Genomic DNA, 22,546 nt, shown 5'->3' on the forward strand with positions numbered 1-22,546 from the left:
TCTTCTACCTCTACTTTATATTTCATATAATTGAACTTCAGCCTCGCCCGTTGATTATTGTTTCAGGATGGAAGACTTCACATCCACCCCTGGTAATACTAGGAAGTAGAGCAGCCACACAACACTGAGGGAAGACAGAGAGCAGGTCCTCTTGTCATATCCTGCACTATCAATGTCTCACAATCCTGGGAGATGATTGATCAGAGGAAAGCCCTGAGAAGGTGTGAAAACCCTCGTACTGGGAAAGGGCCATTTTACTGAAGCCTGCAGTAAACTGTAAGCTTCACTGGAGGGAGCCATAGCAATACACCTCCAACCATGAGCATTGTAATGCAAGATGCTCTGGTGTCATTTAGTATCTACTAATGACTAGTAAGAATTGAAAACTGAAAGGCTCAGAGCAGACTATTCATTTTGGCACAGCTTACATGTAAATATATCACTTCGGTTACACAAATTCATCTAAGTTATTAAAAATGTAACTCAAGTTAAAATATTACTTGAACGAGCTTCAAAGCCCCATTTCTACCAGCAACAGGAAATGCTTCTTGCGTTCTATTGTTCCATTGACTGAGCTATCCTGCTTATACAACCTTCTCATTGGAAGATGTCAGGTAATCAAAATGGTGCAGTTTTACAGATGAAAGCGTAGGGAATGAAGGTATGCTATTCAGACCTTCATAACTCATGGAGATGCAGGAGTGATTTGATCATTGGTACCTGGCATGACTGAGAAAAGGGTCAGTCCATTTCACCAGAAGCTGCAGTGATCTACATGCTTCACTGGAGGGAGCTGTGCACCATCAGCATTCCTGCCATCAGCATTGCAGTGAGCACTCCTGTATTACTGCTGAACCTTCATCAATGCCTATCGTAATCATTATATTATTAACCCTAGTATTTGATATAGCAAGTTATCACATCATCATGATACCTTAAAGCACTTCACAGGATTTATTGTTAAGTTTAGTGACTGTGTCTTTGCAGGCAAACATGACAGCCAATTTGTGCACAGTAATGTTCCACAACAGCCACAAAGTGAATGATCAATTTTGTCTGGGGGATTGTTGGACAGGACACAAGGAAAAATTCCCTTCTCTTTTCAAATCGTGCCAACTGCTATGTAGAGTGTTGCTATTTCGTCTTTCATAAAATGGCTTTGTTATGTACAACTGATCAGACAATCACACACAGACTTCGGACCATTCTGCAAATAGTTATTTGGTGGAAGACTGTTTCACCTTCCATGGGAATGAGATAAAATTACCTGTTTTCCTGGCAAGAGCAGCAGTGACTTGAGGACATTCATTTATGATGTGTTGACACCTGGCTCCTATTATGCCCTTCAGCTGAACAGGCAGTGCCCAATTCCTGACACAATTCCAACACTCCAAATACATTGAAACACTACTCCCTGATCATTAGTAAACTCTGAGTCATCTGAAATAAAATCAATGTATGTTCGGTAAAGTTCTCAGTTTGTTTAGAGATAACTGTTGAAATAAATAACCATAACCTCAGACTTTTGCTTTTTTTATCTGGAATTGAGGTACTGTTTGAAATTGATTGCGATTATCATTGTCTCTGAGAACATCAATGGAGCCACAGTAATTTCATTTCCTTTTTGTGAAGCAGCTTTTTTTTAAATATAAAAGTTTTCATCGATACTGAATAAACAACAAACACAAATATATAGAAAAGAGAGGAAATGCGAATGTAGGAAAGAAACTATATATTTACAACATATTGCATGGTGGGTCAGCTCTTGGGAACATAACATATCCTGCCATCCTCCTGAGTTCTTACCACAACAGTTGGGAACTTTTATTTGGTTGTGGCTACAGTGAGCTCAGGTCCTCTTCCCAAGCAATCCTGAATGATTCCATCCTGTACCCAAAACCATCCAAAAGATATGAGTAAAGGGCTGACAATGGGTTTGCATCAATGAGGCCTTCCGAGAGACCTCTTCTTCGACATCTAGTTCAAGCCAAAAAGTGTTGCATTTGGAGATATGAAGAGATCTCAACAACAACAAAATTACATTTATTGAGCGCCTTTCAGGTCGGGAGGACGTTCCAAAGCGCTGAACAGTCAGGTGTTGGGGCCCGAGCATGGGGGAGAAGTAGTGTAGGGGTAAGGGAAGGCAGAGAGGTGGGAGGGAGACCAAAGGTACGGTTGAAGAGAAGGGTCTTGAGACCGGCCTTGAAGGAGGCAAGGGAGGAAGCGAGACGTAGGGACCGTGGGAAGGAGTTCCAGAGTGTGGGGGCAGAGAGGCTGAAAGCTCGGCCACCGATGGTAGGGCAGGTCGGGCGGGAGACATGGAGCACTCCGGAGCCCGATGAACGGAGGGAGCGGGCAGGTTGGTAGGGAGTCACAGGTCAGAGAGGCAGAAGGGGGCGAGGCCATGGATGACCTTAAAGGTGAGGAAATGTCCAGATCTTTCTCTGGCCATTGAAAGGGCAAACGTTTCTGTTTCTCAAGCAGCTGGTCAAAGATGGTTTTCCCATTTTTCTCCCAGACTTAAATCCACTATCTGCCAGGTCTCTGAGAAACTAGTCATGCAGCTGTATATGAGCTGGATGTGCAACTAATGTACTGGTACAATTTGTCAGCTGTCTATCCAATGTAACAGTTAAGGATGGGATCTTTACCGTTGTGCGTCTGATACGCTACATTTTACAGTACATCACTTACTCGCGTGTTGTCATTTACACAGCATTCTGATGACAGCAATTTATGATGTCATTTGTAAATGTCCCTTTAATGTGTCCCATTAACAGTGAACTACTATACCTTTGATATAACAGAGGCAGATTTCATTGTTAAATATACTATTGTACTAAAATGTTAAGGATCATTTGAGGCAATTAAGGTGACTGAGGACCAGAGGCATAACATTGTTACATTTTTATGTTGTCTGCTCTGATATAATAGTACAATTAGGTAGTGTTTAAAAGCTTTGCGTCTTCGAGATAGTATCCTTGCCTGGGTGACAAGTGGAAAAGAATATCTATAATCGATGAAAAAACACGAAAATGATTTTGTTTTTAAACTTGCAAAAAAAATTACCTCAAAGCAGCCTTTTGATTTGTAGTTTTTAACAAAAACATACTACAATGCTGACCGATTGCAGCTTTGAATCAAGACTTCACATGAGACGTTAACTTGCTGAGTGGGAATATACTCTGTCCCTCAGCAGGAACAAAGTCTGTTCAAAGTTCTGTTATTTCATCTCTGACCATTTCATGTTTGTAGGTGTTGGTCACTAAAACATGGAAATCGAGGACTCTAAGGATTACCGTGCTTGCTAAAACATGGCAAGGTCTTGGCAGAAAAGAGGTATATGAAGCTTTAGAATACAATTCTGACAGGATGTTGTTGTAGATTAGGTACAGTGCCAAGTACACAAGGAAGTCATACTTGCGTAATACAATATATTTTGATATGAAAAAGGTCATTTTACAGAAATTTCCTTTAGTCAACTCTACACAATGACTCAGTGAATTCATGAAGAAATGTTCGTGACTTTAGATTCAAGCGCATTCCCTCTAATAAAAAGGGAATTTTGCCACCGATATTCTTTCTGAAAGCCATTAGAAAAAAATTACTATATTTTTAAAGATTACTAAAAGCTTTGAATTAAATCTTAAATCTTTCATTAGGAGTTTGAATTCACATAATGGAATTGATATAAACATGCTGCTGAATGTGCCTCTGTAATGAATGAGTTACAAACAGTTCATACAGCAGCAGATAATACAGCAACGGAAATACAATCTTTGCCAGTAGCTGATGTGATAGTGACAATAGGAACCTGACTAAAAGGCCATTCTGGTCAGTGGAAAATAACTAATTTATCTTGCATTATTGAAGTGTGGTGATGACTGAAATACAGGGCTCTCTGCTTTAATAACTAAGGTTAGTTCAACTCTCTCACAGTGTCCATTCCCTACCCAATGAAATACCTAATCTTGAGGTTCATCAAGAAAGTAGAGAGCGAAGGATGTAATGAAAATCAGAGCGGTCACCCTCCAGCAGTCAGATGAAGATTTATTCTTGAGACAAATCTGGGGACAGGTTTTTTTATGCCACATATGCGTCAAGGAATGGTGAACGAGAACAGAAAATAAATGTAATGAAAAAGGGGAGGGAATGGGTAAGAGTCTGACTCACAACAAGTACATTTTTCAAAAACAGTTTTTTAAAAAAATAAGTTTTAGGAATTATTGGTTTAATATGATTTTTTTTAAGAAACCATAACACGGGGAAACAAGAATGACATAACAATATAAAGCTTTACTTTTCTGTATAACATAGTAGTTCGTGTTTTATTAATGCAAGTTGGATCAGGTTTTTTAAGGGGATGAAACTTTTAATGTGAGCAAAATTCACAATAGCTTGTAAAAGTTAGAACTTGACAACCATTCAATTACAAACTGCAGAGAAGTCATTTTAATTAGCAAAACTCTTTGTGGAAATGTCATTTGCATCTGTTTTCTGCGGTGTAGGAGATGTAGGGCAGTTAGATTATATTACGTAAAGGTCAGACATATCCAAGAGCTCCACATACAGGCTGAGTATATTTTACCTCCTTCCCAAGTCCGTCAATAATATTCAGCACACGGCATCTCACACAGGACCCAGCAGCCAAGACAAAGAAATAAAATAGGCCGAGAAGAGGCGGTGACTTTTTGATTGAACTGATTAATTTACTGATAATTGAATATTGATTGTAATTAACTGAGCAGTTCTTGGGATGGATGCTGGGACCTACTACACTTTGTCCTTTAGGAATATCTTTGTCACTGGTAGCAGAGAGGCACAGGATATGAACTTTGTGCAATCAAATCCAGTAAGATTAATTCCCAAACTAATAAGATCCTATTGGAACCTAAATAATTGTAAAAGGGAGGAATAATGTATAGGACATTACATTGTCCAATTATTGGAAAGCAGTGTCTGAGTGAGCAGCTACTTCGAGTTGAATGTTTAACCGTTACTTCCTAACTCATGACTAAAGAGTGGGCTTGATGTATTTTGTTGATATCTACAAGGGAATGTGATCAGGGTTACATTTTTTGATCATTGTTTGCTGTAATTACTCATTCCGGTCATTAATGTTGATCATTTTTTGCTCTGACCTTTTTCTACCAACCATGGTTTGACTGACCGGTGCTAATAGGACAATTTACCTTTTCTGATTTGCTCATTGTTAATGAATAGCAAGGAGCCACCTCTCAAATACACCCTTCATGAATTTTCTAAATTAAAACCTGCAAGAACAGGACTGACAAAAATAAAAATAATTCTGTGAAGGAAACGTGAAGTGAGCATTTTCAGGAGTGGTGTCTTACATCTGACAACAAAGTCCATCCCCAGCATTCAGGTAGATAAAACAAAGAATAGAGTCACTAGTGGAGCATTGCCAGTCAAGGAAGTCATGAAGTAATGCAAAAGTACAATGGTGTCCGCTCCATAGAAGCCATTGCCAATGATATTTATAATGTGAATCTCAGGATGCTCCAGAAACTCCACTTACAAATGCACCATAGTTAAGGACTACTTTCCCCTTTGATCAAATAACCTTGAATTAGAGGTTATTCCACAAAGACAATGTTTATTATGGGGTTTAGCACTAGGCCAGTTTGGCACAGTGCTCACCCTGGATAAAGATATCAATGTCTTTAAAATATGCGCCTCTATATTTAGTAAAGCTTTTTACATTTGTTCTGAAGCATTTCAAAATATTAATCCCTGGTGAAAGGTTTTGTATAAGTGCAAATATAAGTGTAATATTTTTAAAAATATTTTGTTTTTCTGTAACCCTCCTGACTTTACAGCAATGAATGTCCCTGATGTGAGACAGTTTCTCGAGCAGAGTGAAGCCTCATCTCTGATGTGTCTTTTAATAGAGTTCACAGCCAATCACAACACTTGTTCAAGTTTATTCCTAATATGTACTCCACAAAAGTGTTATCCATCCATTGCAAACTGGTTTGTACATCTTCAGCTAAACAGCTCAGACGCAGTGAAGTGGCAGCAGTATTATATTCACTATGAAAACAAAAGAATGGAGGGAGAGTGTGCAGCAGAGACTGAGAGAATGCACCTCTTCTGTCTTATCGGGGGTAAGAAAACTATTTTACAGAAGAGCCTGTAATAAAAGCAATTTAATTGCTCAGTACAGTCACTACTAACATGATCCACGACTCAAATATCAGAGTCCTCAAGAGCCACTAGACACACATTTCTTTTCTATGGCTTCAGTGCTGACAGACCTGGCAGAAAAACAGCACTGCCAGTTAAAGGCTGATCCGAGACTAACTCCTTTAATCACCGTTTACAGCGTGCAGTTTACACTTAAACCTCTCTACCGGTCATTATTTTGCACTCTCCCCATGCTAATTGTCCAATAAATGAGATTTAAAGCCATCGAAAGCTTGCATCAATATAAATGTAACTGAAGAACTTCAGTAGTAACGTATAAAATTATCATTCCATGTCTTATAATAAATCTACAATGAGAGCATTATTAACATATCTTCTTCACATAATGACAAAGGCTACAGTTTATGGCCTGCTCTAGAAACACTGGTTCAGGTGCCAATGACCTTACGGATAACAATCTCGAGATTACTACCAGTGCCACTTGCTGGATCCACCAGGGAGCGACAGATAAGATACGTCAGTCACCATGTGTCTTAAGAAATAGTGAACGGAAGGTTGCTGATTCCTCAGATTCTTCTGGGGTGGGGGAAGTTACTCAAAGGGATCAGGCTTCACTTAAACCAGATGGGAATCAATGTTTCCAATGTGTAACTTAGCAGGAAGGGTAATTAAGGGAGTTTGTGGGGCGATGTAAATCTAAGACAGTGGGAAAGAGAAAGAAGGCTGGCCACAAGTAAGAGATAATTAGGAACTGTTTCTAATGGTGCATTATATGAATTCAAGGGGTATAATAAGGAACACAATGGTGAGCTTGGTGCGGTACTAAATTGGGAGGAAGTCAATAGTGTGGCAATAACTGCAACTTTGCTCAAAAATAATGATGTGTGGAGAATGAACCTGCAAGGTGTTGAGTGCTTCAGAGGATGAAAAGCATAGGCAGTGAGTTATTTATTGGGGTAACAATTATCCGCGGCTGAGAATAAGGATGTTGGAAGTAGGACTAAGTCTCCGTTTTGAAGTAAAAGGGGAGAAGGAACATGAGTGGCCGTTATAAGCTGCAGGCCACTGGACAATCAGAGGAGGTAGATGTAGTGCTGTGGGAGGTCATAGCAGATGAGTGCCAGATCCTCGGGATTGATCACAGGGGATTTCAACTTCCCCAATATAAAATTGTGATTTACAATGGGGATTGGCCACACGCGATTGTGATTGTATTGAAGTTCTGGTGGGATTCATTTCTGAAACAATGTGAGCGAACTAACCAGAAAAAATACAATAGTGGATCTGGTTTCAACTAAGAAAAGGGATCTGATTAGCAAGGGAACATCTGAAGGGTCTGATAACAATACGGTGGTTGCTCTCTGGGTAGAAATGAGGGTGGAAAATAAAAGGAAGCTTTTGAAAAAATAAATTCCATGCAGCCTTTGAGGGTAAGAGAGACTGCCTAAAGGATTCCAAGTTATTACATGATGAGATAGATGTGTCAAAGCAATCTTTTGGGAAGTTGAAGGGGTAAGTCCAAATGGGCCACTGGTCTATCTCTGTGTGAATCTGTTTCTTTGTTATTCCTAAGTAGTGGGATGGGTCACTTTCTTGCCTTACATTACATAGGCTTGGTTCATACTGATGCTGATAACAGACTCCACTAACAGAAGGAGAACTGGTAAACATCAGGCATCAAACTTACAACTCAAATATTTCAGCAGAGTATTCTTCACATCCTGTTTACAGCGAGGATTTAATTTAGATTCCATGGATTCAAACAATATTTACTTGCGCTAGTGCTTTCAATACAGCTCTACCACTGAACTGAGCCCTGGAATAGGTTAAGAACATTCCAACACATGCTGTGCCAGTTCTGTGGTCTCCGAGATGGGTTAGAATTTGCGTTGGTCTCTTTATGTCGTTCTGGTGCTGAACAAGCTGATTCTCAGGCAGTTTGAAACTTGCCTGGGATGTGGGAATCTTTTAACTTGGAGCTGAACTCATCAGGAGCTCAATGGTCCAGCACAAACCACAGAGTTTCTGTTTATGAAACAGCAGTCAATTTGGACTATTGTAGTTTGTGTCACAAATACAAATATTCAGTCCTTTGAAATTGTCCGAAAGCATTGATGTCATAAGCCGCTGCATTGGTTTCCTATTTTCCCCGCCAGCTTTGGCACCTGGACTAGTGATGTCTGTATAAAAAGAATTTCTGTATTTATTATCCAAGTCTTTCTGGTGGCAGTACAAATTTAAAATGTGAAGCAGAAATTTCTTGGCGGAAATTCAGGTATTGCTTTCATTCAGACAGTTCTGAACTCCTCTTTGCAGTTTCAATAGCTATTTCAGATACAAGCCTTGCTATGTTCAAGGCCTGGTTTTGTAGGCCGTAAAAGCAAACAGCATCTTTGAGATAATGCTAGAAAAGAGATTCCTACTCAGTTAAAATGGAATACACCACCTCTCATAAATCTCTTTTTAATTCTGTTTAATCCTTAAATTGACTCAACCCCTTACATTAATGACCCCAAACTGCTATTTGTCACAGATCTCCGTTCAAAGGGAAACCCGAGTATTTATAAACAATTTCATGTGCGGGGATGTAATTGTAGCTGACAGCCAGATGTCTCCTTGTCACCCATTCAGAGATAACTCAGTGAGTACCACAAACCTAGACAACAGACCCAAAGGTCCTGCATCAAGTCAGAATAAACCAAACACAGACAAAGCAAAACACAACAAATCACATAGGAAAACATCCTGCACTGATAGTTCTCCAAATTCTTTGGACCCAAGTTTTAAATGTGTTCAAAGCACACTGGGTAAAGAGTTGATTCTGTCCTGTTGTGTTGGACTTTATTTTAGTTTTAGTCAATGAGTTTTCAGAACTGCAGCATTGTGTTGTTTTGTGTTGTGTTGGACCTTATGTCTTCAAATCGTAATTGTGCAATATCCTCTAAAGATGGAAGTATTTTCATCCATCCTTTATCTTATATCAATATATCATGTATATGCTATATCAATATACAGTATATTCTGTGAAGTGCTTTGAGACGTCTCGAAGATGTGATAAGCCACTATATCAAATGCAAGGATTATTAGTAGTATTTATTACTAATATTACCTAGGTGTAGAATGGAGAAATGTTTAAAAATTGTTCATGATTTATTGTTCCTCTTCAATGGCCCATTTATTATGGAGGGATTATTACGTTCAAAGGTTATAGGATACACAACAAGCAGTGATGATCTCCATATGCAGTGCACCACAGGTACATGATACACCTTTAGATCAGGCACCTCTTGTATAATTGGACTGGTATCAACATGTGGGTAGATATTGGGATGTCACATACCACAGAATAACATGGTCCATGATTCATAATACACTGAAGAACTAACCTTCAAATGTCACCTTATGCTGGCCTGGCTCTGAACTAGATTGAATGTCACCGACATGGTAAGGTTTAGTATGATGAGCTTCAACACCAGAGCTGGCAACTGGCATTCCAGTTGTAGCATTGCTATTCTAGAGAGTGACAAATGGACTTTTGTACCAAGCGTGAAATGATCGAACATAAGGGAGAGAAAGAAGAAAAGATGTTTTCTGACCAGTGACGTGGAATGTCTTGTGTACTATGGAATGTCCAGCTCACTGGCCCAAATATTCCAACCTGATTCAGGCACAGCAGTCAGTTTCAGTCCAAAATATTGATTCAATATCTCAAATTACAGAGAAATTCCTGCCATTTAAATATAGTCACTACTAAATACTTTCTCTTTTCACTCTGGGACTTGGTGTTCTATTACACTGTACCTATCCAGCACGTAACTTATCAGCAAGAAAACTGTCAAATAATCCCTGGCTTTTCATAAAGTTCTTGGCATGATTATCTGAAGCCTAGTAATATTTCACTGGGTATCATAATAAAACAAGACCTCTGACAAGCTGCCAGTACTTCTGTGGACTTGTAAACATGGAACGCACCAGTTAAATTTTACGAAGTGTTAAAAAAGTCAAATAAAATGAAAGAGCAGAAACCCACAAAATTTACTGTCCCACCAATGCTGCGAATAACAGGCTCTCCAACCTCCAATAAAACCAAATTAGCAGGGATTAGACAGTGAAGCGACCCCAACCATGTGGCTGCAATAAAATCACAGAGGCAATGGGACTGCGCAATATTATACAGTAGGATTTAATCAGAGAATAGGGAAAAGGCATTCAGTTAAGAAAATCTGGCTATGATTGTTTATTTTATTACCAGGCTTGATGCAAGCCAATGTGGCAAAGTGACACTTTTTTTCTCATAAACTCAAAATAGGAGAGTTTAGCTTCTTGTCCACTAGGTAGTGCTACAAGTCTAAGAATCATGACTGAGCAATTGTATCAACTGAGCTCTGACCAGCATCTTTAATTCCCGCTTACATGAGTCACTCCACATGACTCCACTTGAAAAGTCTGAGGCCCTATCCTGTTTACTCAGTAACAAAGCTTTGATCTTTGAGTCAGGACAACAAGGATGCCAACACGGTGACACCCTAACACTTTGAGATGCATGGATGGTACTGACAGGACTGAAGAGAGTCAAAAGTCTTCCTTTACCTGGTGCCAACTGTAGACTGACTCTCACAATTCGTGATTCTTTCAGTGTGAGCAAAGTCCTGACGTAAAGGTAAATTGGTGTCAACAGCGAGGTTGGCTCATAGGAATTCAGAAGCTCACTGCTGTATTAACATTCAAATAGATTTGTGTAGATGTTTAAAGACGGGAGGGCAGGTAAAAAAAAATGCCATAACAGAGCAAATGGTATTCTACGTTTCACATGTAGGGGTATTTAAAATAAAGGCAAGAAAATGATGTTAATTTTATACCAGTCCTTGGTTAGGTTGTAGTTGGAGTTCCATGTTCTGGATGCTTCATTATATATTTTTTAAAATCAGAATACAGAATTAGTTTACAAGGATGATTCAGGGGATGGGAGATTATACGTATGTAGATGTGCTCTAAAAATTTGGGTTGTTTTCACTCAAACAGAGAAGATTTAGGAAGGGGGAAATCTGGTAAAGGTCTTTAAAAAGAGGTATACAGGTGAGATGGACAAGTCTGCTGAAGAACACAATGTACATGATGGTCATGTTCACTACATACCCTGATTCCCACAATGTCTTTGTCTCTTTTCAGGAGTATTAGTAGAGTTTTCTTAAAGCACAATTTTCCACATACTTCAATGCAAAGGTAAGCATTGCTGAAATGTGAACTGTAATCACTTCTGATATTTTGTGACTTAGCAGATTTTTGCGCTTATATGGTGTAGTAGTGCTCTCGTACAATTGTGGAAAAATCGCAGAGGTAGGATGGGAATGTGTATGGGAGCATTTGAAGGTTAGGCCAAGGATTTTAAAGTCAATTGGGTAGGAGCTAGTGAAGCCTGGTGAGGATACGAGTGTTGGGCTCACAAGGATTAGTACTGGAGAGAATGTGGGCTGTAGATTTCTGGATGATCTGGAGCTTGTGAAGGGTTCGGATGAATCAGTCAGAGAAATCAAGTCTTGAAGTGAAAAACCTTGGAGGAACAACAACTTGCATTTATATAGCGTCTTTCACACTGGGTAGCATCTTGGAGGAGGAAACTGTTGTCCAGGCAAAAATATAAACACCTAACAGGATAGCTTAGAAAGACTGCAGTAGATGTAGACAGATTAGAATATATAAATGCAAGTTGTTGCTGTTGTTGTCGAATATTGATCAGGCCATTTAATTTCTGTTCTCCTCAGTTGACTGTAGCTGCCATTTCCCTGGATATTCACGACTAGTTATGTACATTTACTTTCTGAAAAGTACCTTGTACATGCTGCTAATTTGTTTTGTTGCTGTTGTATCATTATTTTTCAAGCAACTTTAAAATACACTGACCTGAATCACAGTCGAAATGGGTTCCCCCTTTCCAGACAAATACAGCAGATGTGCAGAACTGTAATTTGACACCAAACAGTGTGTTATTACTTTGAGAGGAACTGCAGCAAACCAAAAATTGCTGCAAGTAATGGATCCCAAGCAAATTTTCACCTCTCATGTAAATACATTTGGATTTTCAATTTTCTTCCCATTAATTCTACAGGCATTGATTTAACGCCAAACTCAAAGAGTATGTCTGAGATTTTTGTCAGTTTATAGTCAGGCCACTAGGTGGAGGAGTGAACTTTTCCACCTCTATATGAGAAAGGGGTTAGGGTAAACATAGGGGGAACATTATAATGTACCAGTTATGGTAGTGTGTGAGGCCAGAGTCTATCTGTTGGTCAAATATAGTCAAGATATTATCAAGTGTGTGGGGTTAGGTATTGGGCTGATGTGGACGGAATGTGTCTTTGTTCTGGGAAGATATGGAGGAATTGTTCTCCCTGCACTGTAAATGAGTCACTGGTAAATTCACAGATCATAGACAAAAGATAAACCATTTGTAAGAAGAAAGAAATTTAGTTACAATTGATGACAATACTCTACATGGCTCGTGTCTACTTGCTGGACAGATCTGGAAGGCTATGGACCAGGTGTTGGGGAGAAATGGACTTCTGGCAAATTGTAGACCTTTCTACAAGAAAATAGTGCCAAGTTACATCTACTGGTGGAAAGTTACCACCATCAGTTGCATTATTCACTTTTTACTGCCTTAATCATTAGAATTAAGTTTTAGACCCTATTGAAACCGTCAGTACACTTTATAATGTGTGAAAGGCTTTTAAAGACAGATATACAATCAACATTTTCTGAACTTTGAGTGTTCTAATAACACATAACCAAAGAAATACGTGCAATAAATTGAACAGTGAACAATTGCCAACAGTTAAAGATTTCAGAGTGTCTAAAGTTACACATAGACGGAGTGAACTGAAGTGTTGCAAAGATCAAAAAAAAACACCAGTGATTCAGTCAAGAAAAAAACTCTTCAGCAACCTAATAAAATCTCCACCTATTAAACCATGTTCCATTACTTTATTTAGAAGACTCAGCTTCTGTCATTCACATTGTACAATAACCATTAAGGTGAATATATGTATGTTCTTTAAAGCAAATGTGATTGGTGGGTGACACTCAATGATATAATTCACACCAGCATGTGAACTCTGTCTGTCCAGTGCCTTGCGACGTCCTCCCGACGTGAAAGGTGCTATACAAAATGTAATTTTGTTGTTGTTGTTTAAAACTCTTGCCAAGCATTACAATGTAATTCATTCAATTTTTAATCAACTTACCATAGTACTTTTTAAAATAAATTCCCTTTTGAAATAAAAGAATCACCTGTATCATTATTTATGCATCCTGATTTGCCTTTTCTTCATTATAATAGGATTGTTTCCCCCATTGCACATAAAAACAACAGATCAGCCAGCGACTGGCAGCACTACCTGAGTGTGCCTCTTGTACAGTCTCTCCCATGCGACCCCTTTTATACTGCAGGTCTTGGCTTAATTAACATAATGTGTAGCAGGTGTCTTAGTAGAAATTACTCTCCACACCCATAAATTTCCACACAGACATTTTTTAAATATGGCCATTCATAGGTATGCCATGATATTACAGCGCTGACAAGATTTACGTTATGAAATGTTAGCACTCGGCAATGAATGAAAGAGCCATTGGTTTGGTACAATAATGGAAAAATAATGTTGTAAAAGTGTGTTATATTGTAAATCAAACCTATATTTCAAGTATCAACAATGTTTTCTTTGTGCCTTACAGACTGTGCAGTTTTAAACCTGGTCTGCCTGAAGCTTCGTGGAAGTTTGCACTTACAATGGGAACGTTTATCATGAGCCTGGAAAGGCAACCTGCTGGTATAATAATACTAATAAGGGACTAGGTATCGGTATTTGGTTCTATGCAGAAAAGTTTCCGTTAGAGTAGATTTGGTGGAAAATTCACACTGGCAGTAAGTAAATAACTCCAAATATCTGAATGCAAGAAACGCTGATGGAAATTAGGTCAGAAATGTTTGGATGCCAGGATCATGTTTATTAACAATAATAATCCGGGGATTTGATACGGCACCTTTCACGTCAGGAGTACATCTCATAACACCTCATAGGATTTAAGTAAACTATAGTGACTGTATTTTGTAAGTGAACGCAGCAGCCAGTTTGCACACAGCAATGTGGTACAAACAGCCATGATATAAATGACCAATTTGGTCTGAAAGAATGTTGGCCAGGACGCCAGGTGAAGGACCTTTCACTTTTTGAGTAGAGTTATGGGATTGTTAACGCCCTTCTTAGCAGGCAGGACCTCAGTTTTCCTCTCATCCAAGCAATGGCATCTCCACCAATGCAGCACACATCCAGGAACACATTGGAGATTCAGTGTAGACTGGTTGAGTTCAAGTCCCAACATGGGGCTTGAACTTACAACCTTCTGACTCAGAGGTGAGAGTACTACAAACTGAGCCAGGCTGACGCCAGCAAGTTAAAAAATTCTGTGCGCCAGATTGTAACCTCATTAAAAGAGGGATTGAGACAAGTGAATATAAGGCAAAGAGAACTGGAGTAAAAAAAACACGCATGGGTGTGAAATTGAGCCCTGTGGATAATGGGATGAATTACTGTACAAGCGCATCAAGTACATGTAGTTCCCACACATAGATGCAGTTCCGAAGGAGATAAAATCAAACCAGTCAACTCTTCTACTGTTTTTTTTAGGTCAGACCATCCTTTCCCAATATGCAGCAATATGTCAGTGCTGTTCATCCCAAATTGACATGTAATCATAGGTGTGGCCACTGAGACAGAAATGGCGACTCTATAATAAAAAATTACTCAGAGTAGATAGAATACATACCGAACATTGTTTACTTATATATAGTGTTTCGCACATATTTTATGTGTTGCATATTGCTCTGCAAATTTGCAGCGGTACATTTTTCTACATATCAATAAAATTTCAGCAACTAAATTTTACCTCCATCAACCAATTGAAACGGTAATACTCTACTGTATGTCCACATATATAACAGCGCACAGTATGCACTGAAACTCAAACATGGATCAAGCATGGAGCAAGCAGAGTACATGCTGCTGCTGTGTATGTGTGATAGATGACAACAAAACTGCACAATAACACGTACAGAAAACATGCAAAACAAGTCAGGTCACACAAAGCGAGTGATTTTGCAGTCTATATTCTATTTTGTATATGAACTGCAAGTTGTTTCATTAATGCGGAAGTGGCCACATCTGACAAGCAAAGTTGCCCCATATGGAGAATAGCCACTGGGTTGGACAGCACAGGTGTATGTGAGATGGTAGGCATCTTATGTTCATCTATATCTTTAGCCCAACGGTGAAAAATTATAAGACATAAATATTTCAGTGCCCAGCGCGTGGATAACTCATTACATTGAGATTCAAAAAGCTGGTGCTGCTGTGAATAATTGCCTAATGGTCTTAACTGAGCCATGCATTGATTCAAGAAGATGTTGAAAATGGAAACATAATTTTCCGTGTGACAAAAAAAATATTGCATTGTTGCTGTACCAAATAATGATGTTCTTTTATTTGTGTGCAAGAACGTCAGACCACCCCCCCACCCCCCATTAGTACAGAGCCCATTAATAGCAGTGGAGTAATGTCCAGACTGTTCCAAACCCTCTGCCAACTTTTGTTTCAAAGGCTTTGCACGGAGTGCGCGGCTGAACCAGGAGCTGATCTCTTCATTGCTGCAGCCACCACTGGCATACCCTAGCCAAGGTCATGAAGTATATTGATTCAACCTTTAAAAATGAAGCTGGCAGAGACTGCAGGAGAAACAGTAAAAAAAAACTGGGCATTTCTAAACTCAAAGAGTAAAATAGAGGTTTAAAAGCAGATCCAATATGTTTTTACAACATTTATAACTTGCATTTATATCTCGCCCTTCACGTGGGGTAGCATCCCAGAGCATTTGACATTGGCGGAGTCTGACCCTGAGCCAGGGGGAGAGGGAGGGGGAGAGGTGACTGTAAGCATGGCGAAAATGGAAATTCTTTAGGCAATTTGTTTCAATCCTGGTCAGATTTTACCTATACTATTATTATTATTATTTATACTCACATGACGCGAAGGGCTTATTAAAAGTCGAAGGTAGTTTTCAGTGTAGCTAAGGGAACTGAGGCTACTTATAATCCAATTGGCCCGCAAGATCATTTTGACTTAAATTTTAAGATTGGGAAAAATTATGAAAACATTTTAAATTCAGTTTTATTTTGAAAACCAACTCGGAAAAACAGCTTCCAAATGAATTCAAAGCTCTTCCAAATGAAGAGTGAATCACTGCGCAGCCATAAATCTTAAGACAAATTGGTCTTGCGGGCTAAGTCTAAATGGAATTTCAGGCATCTGGTCACGATTTTCTCCTCACCAGCAGTTTCCTTATGTAGTTCTTGGGCTTATTTGGTTGATCAGTTGTGCCAAACCGAAAAACCACAATTTTCACAAAGGCAGGATTGTCTTGTGAGATTTTTGTAGTTGTGTTCTACATCTTCATGCAGTAAAGTTTAAAATCAATGTCTAACTATCGTAAATGAGCAGTAGCCCTGTCAGAAGATGATTCCCTCAAGGCATGAGATATAGAGTATTTCCACCACCAAGTAATTTAGAGATATTTCAGCAGACACACTTTTCCAGGGCAGAGCTACTGCTCAGATTCTGCTCCTTGTTATTGGTTTGATTTCTTTAACGATTTGTAGTTAAGAAGAAAGAATCTCAATGATTGCAGCACCAGAGGTCGGGCACTTGAACAAGGGTTCACCCCAGCTGAGAGGAGTCCACTTTGTACAAGACATTCACAGCTCCAGTCCTCGCTGCACGGCAGACTTCAAAGACGGAAAGGGTTACAGGAACTGACATGGATCTTGTTTCACCAAGCCGCCGCTGCAAACTGCCAATTTCTGGAGCTAAGACCAGCCCAAGTTACAGGGCTGTTGTGTACATGTTACTCTGACATGAGAATTCCTCTACCAAGGGACTCCCAGATAATAAATCACATGTGATGACAAGCTGGAAGTAAATCCAAAACGTAATTCAACAGCATCTCTCCCAACCTCACAACAACAGTTACATTCATAACAAGGGCACCTCACTTCACGGGCTCCACCATTTTGGATGTAGCGGTAGCAAATTGGTGATATCCTCCGACCCATGTGATATTTATAGCCACTGTCTCTCTTCCACCCCCCTCCCCACCCCCACAACCCCCACCCCCAACAAAACATTCCACACTGTTGAGAAATGAACAGATACAACAAACATATTTGTGCATAAGTACACTTAAAAAAATAAAGTACAGATTCAGGCCCTTTCGCACAGTGGAGAATCGTTGTTATCACTTAATATTGATGAATATTAATGTTCTTGTAAATACTCTTTACTGTTCAAGTTATCCAGTCAACAATTAACGGCTGACAAATGGGCTTTAATCCACTCCATGGATCTCTGGTTGTGGCAATTAGCACAGGTTACTAACGTTTGCTTTTTAAGAGCTCCACTGGTAAAATATTAACTTAATCCAAAAACCGAAATATGCTCTGGTTAATTACTTTCCACATTTGATGTCTTAGTGTAACATTGTCACGCCTTTCATTGGAGCTAGGATAAAAGCAGTCAACTCCAGGCCCCATATGCACAGCAAAATCTCAACAGGCAATGATCTGCCTCCTGTTAGTGGACTGAGCTGAAGTCTGAGTCAGGCCATAAAACTGAAACTGGAAGGAAATAGCCCCAAGCCATTTAGCCACCTGGACTCTCCACTGCTCACTTATTCTAATAGAGTAGGATAGTCTTCAATCAAACTCCTGACAGTAGGCTGAAAACACTGTGAGCCATTACTTAATTATCTGAAAAACAAATTCTCAAAGATGAGCACTGACTCAAAATACCGTTCACAAAATTCTGAGTGTTAGAGGAATGTAAACTGTTGGAAATTGGCAGTATTTCTGATTCCCATGCGCTAGCCCGGAATGACAATGTAGCCGGGTGATACAACAGAGCCTGTCTATTTGTTCTGATCATCCAGACAGAGCAAATGGTGGAGGACATTGGCTGCAAAATACAAAGAAACATATCTAAATGTGTTTAATTTTATAAACCCGATGAAACTCCTGGTATTCCTGCGGTGCTGGGGACAGAAGTCCAAACCTAACTTTTCTTAAAGTTAGTGCCTTTGGTTGTTGTGTTAACTCCAGTTCTCGGTTGCCCTTATTCACTACGGACTATCTTCAAGAATTTCTAGATGGGAAGTTTCCCCACCCCTCAGAGCTCCAATCTCTACCTTCACTATCACTGCTCTGCCACCAGGCTGATGTTACTGTCGGGTTTCATATCATTACTGCCACCCAGTATTGTAAAACACGTCTTTGTTGCCAGTACTGGGACAAAATCCCCTTTTTCTGTAGTGTTACACCCCAAAAATACAACAGTCCAGCTGCATTGCAAGAGCTAAACATTAAAGCTTAGAACATAGGAATATAGAGGACTGGAAAATTCCTTTGGGGTCTATCTGGGTGGTCCCAGAGTGAAAATAAGTGTTGTCCCTGCTGGCCTTCTCAGAGGAGACTATTACTGCACTCGTAACTTCTGCCCATAACCCCCACAGCGGGCAGTGCTGTGTGAGTGACTTCAGCCTTCCTGTTTCCATCCTTTGGAACTCCATCCCACAGTCCCATCACCACGCTACCTCCCTTGCTTCCTTCAAGGCCCATCTCACGACCTTCCTCTTTGACCGTGCCTTCGGTCACCCTCCTTCCCCCACCCTCCCTGCCCTCAACCCCTCCTGATCCCAACCCACAGCTTGGGTGCAAATCCAACGCCTTAGAACATCCTCCCGAAGTGAAAGGCGCTATACAAATATAATTTTTTGTTGTTGCTGTGAGACAGTGGTCAGTACTGTGTGAGACAGCGGGCAGAATTGGACACCTTTTCAGTACTGAGTGAGACAGTAAAGAAGGAAGATGGAAAACTAGATGGAGAAAAAGCCCTGCTTGGCATTGCTGCTGGTAAACATTTAGACCGGTAAACGTGGGTGAGTAATATTATTACAACAAAGGGTGGAGCCAGCCCTCTGTGTGTATCATGAGGTAGAGTTTCACAAAAATAAAATAATACCCACTGGAAAGCTTTACTCAGGACTTTTCCAGTGTGCCTCGCAGAGGTTAATTTGTTCGGACCTCAGCAAATGAACTCATGGTTGGAAAGCATCGTGCATACAGGATGCCATGGCAGCAGGAACCATGGATCTGACTTCCTGTGAGGTTGATCCTACACTGAGGTGTGTTGCTTGATGGGTCACAGGCTTGACATATCCACCAACATGCCAGCGTCAGTTGGCAATAATGGCCTGAAAGATTATTGAACGCTGTGTGGTTGTCAAGGTAATGTAGGCTAATAGAGCAGCAAAAGAATCGTATTTTAAAGGATACTTTTCCGCGCTGGAGGTTTCACCCTGAGGATAAGGTCACAGCTGCTGCATTACCTGCGAGAATGCAACATGTAAGTCACACCCTGAGCAACCCAGGTTCACGAGTTTGGTAAATGAGCACATTTCCTCTTTTAAACAATGGCATTTAACCTCATCACTAGCAGCCTTTGAATGTGCTGTTCACATCGCTTCACAGCACGATGAAGCCTTTCAGTGCAGTAACACTGTTTGTCTGCCAGTGATTTTGCGACATTTTCTACCCTTTCTCTATCCTCTTGCTCCTGAGGCAAGAGATCCTGGTCGATCTGATTTCATGCTTCCACTTGCCATTCCCAGTGCCACTCTGCGTTGGTCAGTAGGTCATCAATGTGCCTCCCTACCTCTGAAGGGCAGCATTCCTCTGCACTGAAAGCACCGCCAAAATTTAGTAGCTTGGTCAAAGACCGACAAGCCTCCCTCACAGGAAGAAAATGAATTCAAATAACAGTCAGGGTGGAGTTTGCACTCTGATTTCCTGCTTGAAAATCCAACACTGTACCTTCCATTGAAAGCCCCCAGTGATGGGCTAGGTTATAGTTACTCACCCGTGCGACTTCCTGATCTCTTCGTTGCCATCAGGTAGATGCGCTTAGCTGATCCCGCAGGGAGGAAAGGGAAATCAGATGGGGAGTCACCTTGCACTCTGTCCTTTTAGTTTGCCTCCCAACGTTCTCTCTTCCTCTGCCGAAAGCACTGACGTATATTGGGAGCACAGTTCCACAGACGTTGGCTGCCCTCCAGTAACTTGCCCAAGTAGCCTGCCTTCCTGTGTAGTCTAAGCAACAAGTGTATGCAGGCCGTTCAGCCATTAGGGGGTATCACAGCAAACACAGGAGTGCTGACACCAACTACAACACTCTCTGACTACTGTCACAACTAAGATTAGCAAACTCAGCACAGACTGAGAATTGAACATGGCANTTTTTTTGCAATGTGACTGGCTTAGTTACACTCTGGCAGTGCACTCATCAAATGAGCCACTAGACAAGTTTATGCTTTGGGACTTGTGCTAACAGCAGATTTGTGTCATTGCTTAAGAGCAATGAGCACATGGAAACTACAGTAACAGAGACTCCTAAAATTCTATCAGGGTTAATCTCATGAAACATGCAGTGGACCTTCTGTTTCCCCTAGCAGCAGCAACCCTTCAACTTGGGGAACACCCTGCAGGACATCAACATAATCACAACCTCATAACATATAAGGGACTCAATTACAGAGCTTGCTGCTGAGATGTATGCTGTGAAAGGGCTTCTCAGCAGAGAAGTGTGCAGCAAATATAGTGTGAAGACTCCAAAAGATCCCTTTTGGATCCATTTGGCAAAACAGTGAAAGGCACTGGTGATCTTCACTGCACTGGTTAGGGCTGTCCCTGAAACGTTTGACCTGGTAACACACTTCACTAACACTCTCTCTGCCCTCTCAGTGGGCTTCACACTCCTCAATCACTGTTCCTGCACCAAGCCCAGGGAGCTCACACGAGTTCAGTACACACAGTGGTTGTACCAACTGCCTGCTGCGAGTCATGTCTGTCCTGGCTCACCCTCCCCTCTCTTTCTCCATTGCAACATACCAGTCACTAGCCTCTGCACCATGCTTTGAGTCAGAAAATCCTCACCACTATTCACTTCTTTCACTGTGAATCCTTGAAATCTGCCCTTTTGTTAAGCTCACTTACACCAAGTCTGACTGGGAGTATTTTGCAGTGTATTGTACCTTCTTAACTGGGAAATGCTGCAGGGATCTACTTAAAAAGCCTTAAAAGGATAAACTGATCTTTTCTTCCCTTCCTTTTCCTCTCTTTAACTCTAGTTTCGGAAGGGAGGAAGGAAAGGCTGAGAAACAGGTGATCTGTCAATTAGTGCGTTCCCTGACATTGCATTTTTTTTGGTAAAACACAAGAACAGAGAAACGTTGGCCCAATTAACTTTAATATTTTGTTTATGTAGAATTCTTTGGCAAGGAAAAGGGCAGGATGGTCAGTGTAGCGGTGGCATTATCAGATCGGAAATAACAGGATCTGTTGAGAAGCATTGTGGCTTTAGAAAAGAGTGACAATGAAGCGACTGCCAATAAATGGTCTCTAGTGTATAGTTCTGTGAACACTCATATGACTGGTGTTCTGTCTGTGTGTACTGGAATTATGTCATTCGAACAAAAGCTGCCACAGTCATTCTCTCTCCGTGGCCTTATTTATGAGTTGCCAAGTGATTCCACTTAGGAGAGAATCAAACAAACTGGCATGAAACATATTTATCCCAATTTTGAAAGAAAGATGATAAATTATTCTGGTGGATTGTTTTATTTAGAAAGTCCAGGATCACGTGAAAAATTCCTTCAAACCTATTTGAAATTGGGATTGTGTGAAATGGGCTCATACAGGCTCCTTTGTGATCATTTCCATGTGGAAGGGAAAATGATTGGGTTTAATTTCTTTTCATCGTGCACTTGGTTTCCCTTTATTGGTTATAAGTGGGATTGTCCATAGCTCCTCCGATAAACTAGTGGGTTAAAGCACTACAAGGTACAGACGAAAAAAGGTCTGAATCTTGGTGTGTGCTGAGTGGGTTGATCTCAGTCAGGCCACCAGTTGGTGAGGATGAAATCAGACAGTTCCCACTCACTATTGAGAGGCACTATTGGAAGATGCAAATTTTGATGTAAGGCAAGGACAGCATCAGGTTTAGTTCTGATGATAATAATAATAATCCTTGCATTTGATATAGCCCCTTATCGCGTCTTCAAGGCATTTCAAAGTGCTTCACAAAATATACTGTAAAGTGGTGACCCCTGCATAGCACAATAAGCCTGTGACGTTCACTGCAAAGGCTCTCAAGTGAAGAATTGCCACTCGGTTGATGTGCTGAAGGGTGCCTGGCACTTGTAAACTCTGAAAGTGCAGTCTCAC

At 40.5% G+C, this 22,546-nt stretch overlaps 1 long non-coding RNA gene across 1 annotated transcript in view; it reads right to left on the minus strand.

Moving 5' to 3' along the window:
- The window catches only part of LOC103176488, a 39,133-nt gene extending 18,814 nt beyond the window's left edge, over window positions 1-20,319 (minus strand). The window contains exon 1 of the long non-coding RNA XR_487604.2: window positions 20,184-20,319. This is a non-coding gene — a long non-coding RNA (uncharacterized LOC103176488). The remainder of the gene's footprint in view (window positions 1-20,183) is intronic.
- Between the last annotated feature and the right edge of the window lie 2,227 nt (window positions 20,320-22,546).

The sequence above is a fragment of the Callorhinchus milii genome, unplaced genomic scaffold (assembly GCF_018977255.1).
Source record: "Callorhinchus milii isolate IMCB2004 unplaced genomic scaffold, IMCB_Cmil_1.0 Scaffold6, whole genome shotgun sequence".
Classification (NCBI taxonomy): domain Eukaryota; kingdom Metazoa; phylum Chordata; class Chondrichthyes; order Chimaeriformes; family Callorhinchidae; genus Callorhinchus; species Callorhinchus milii.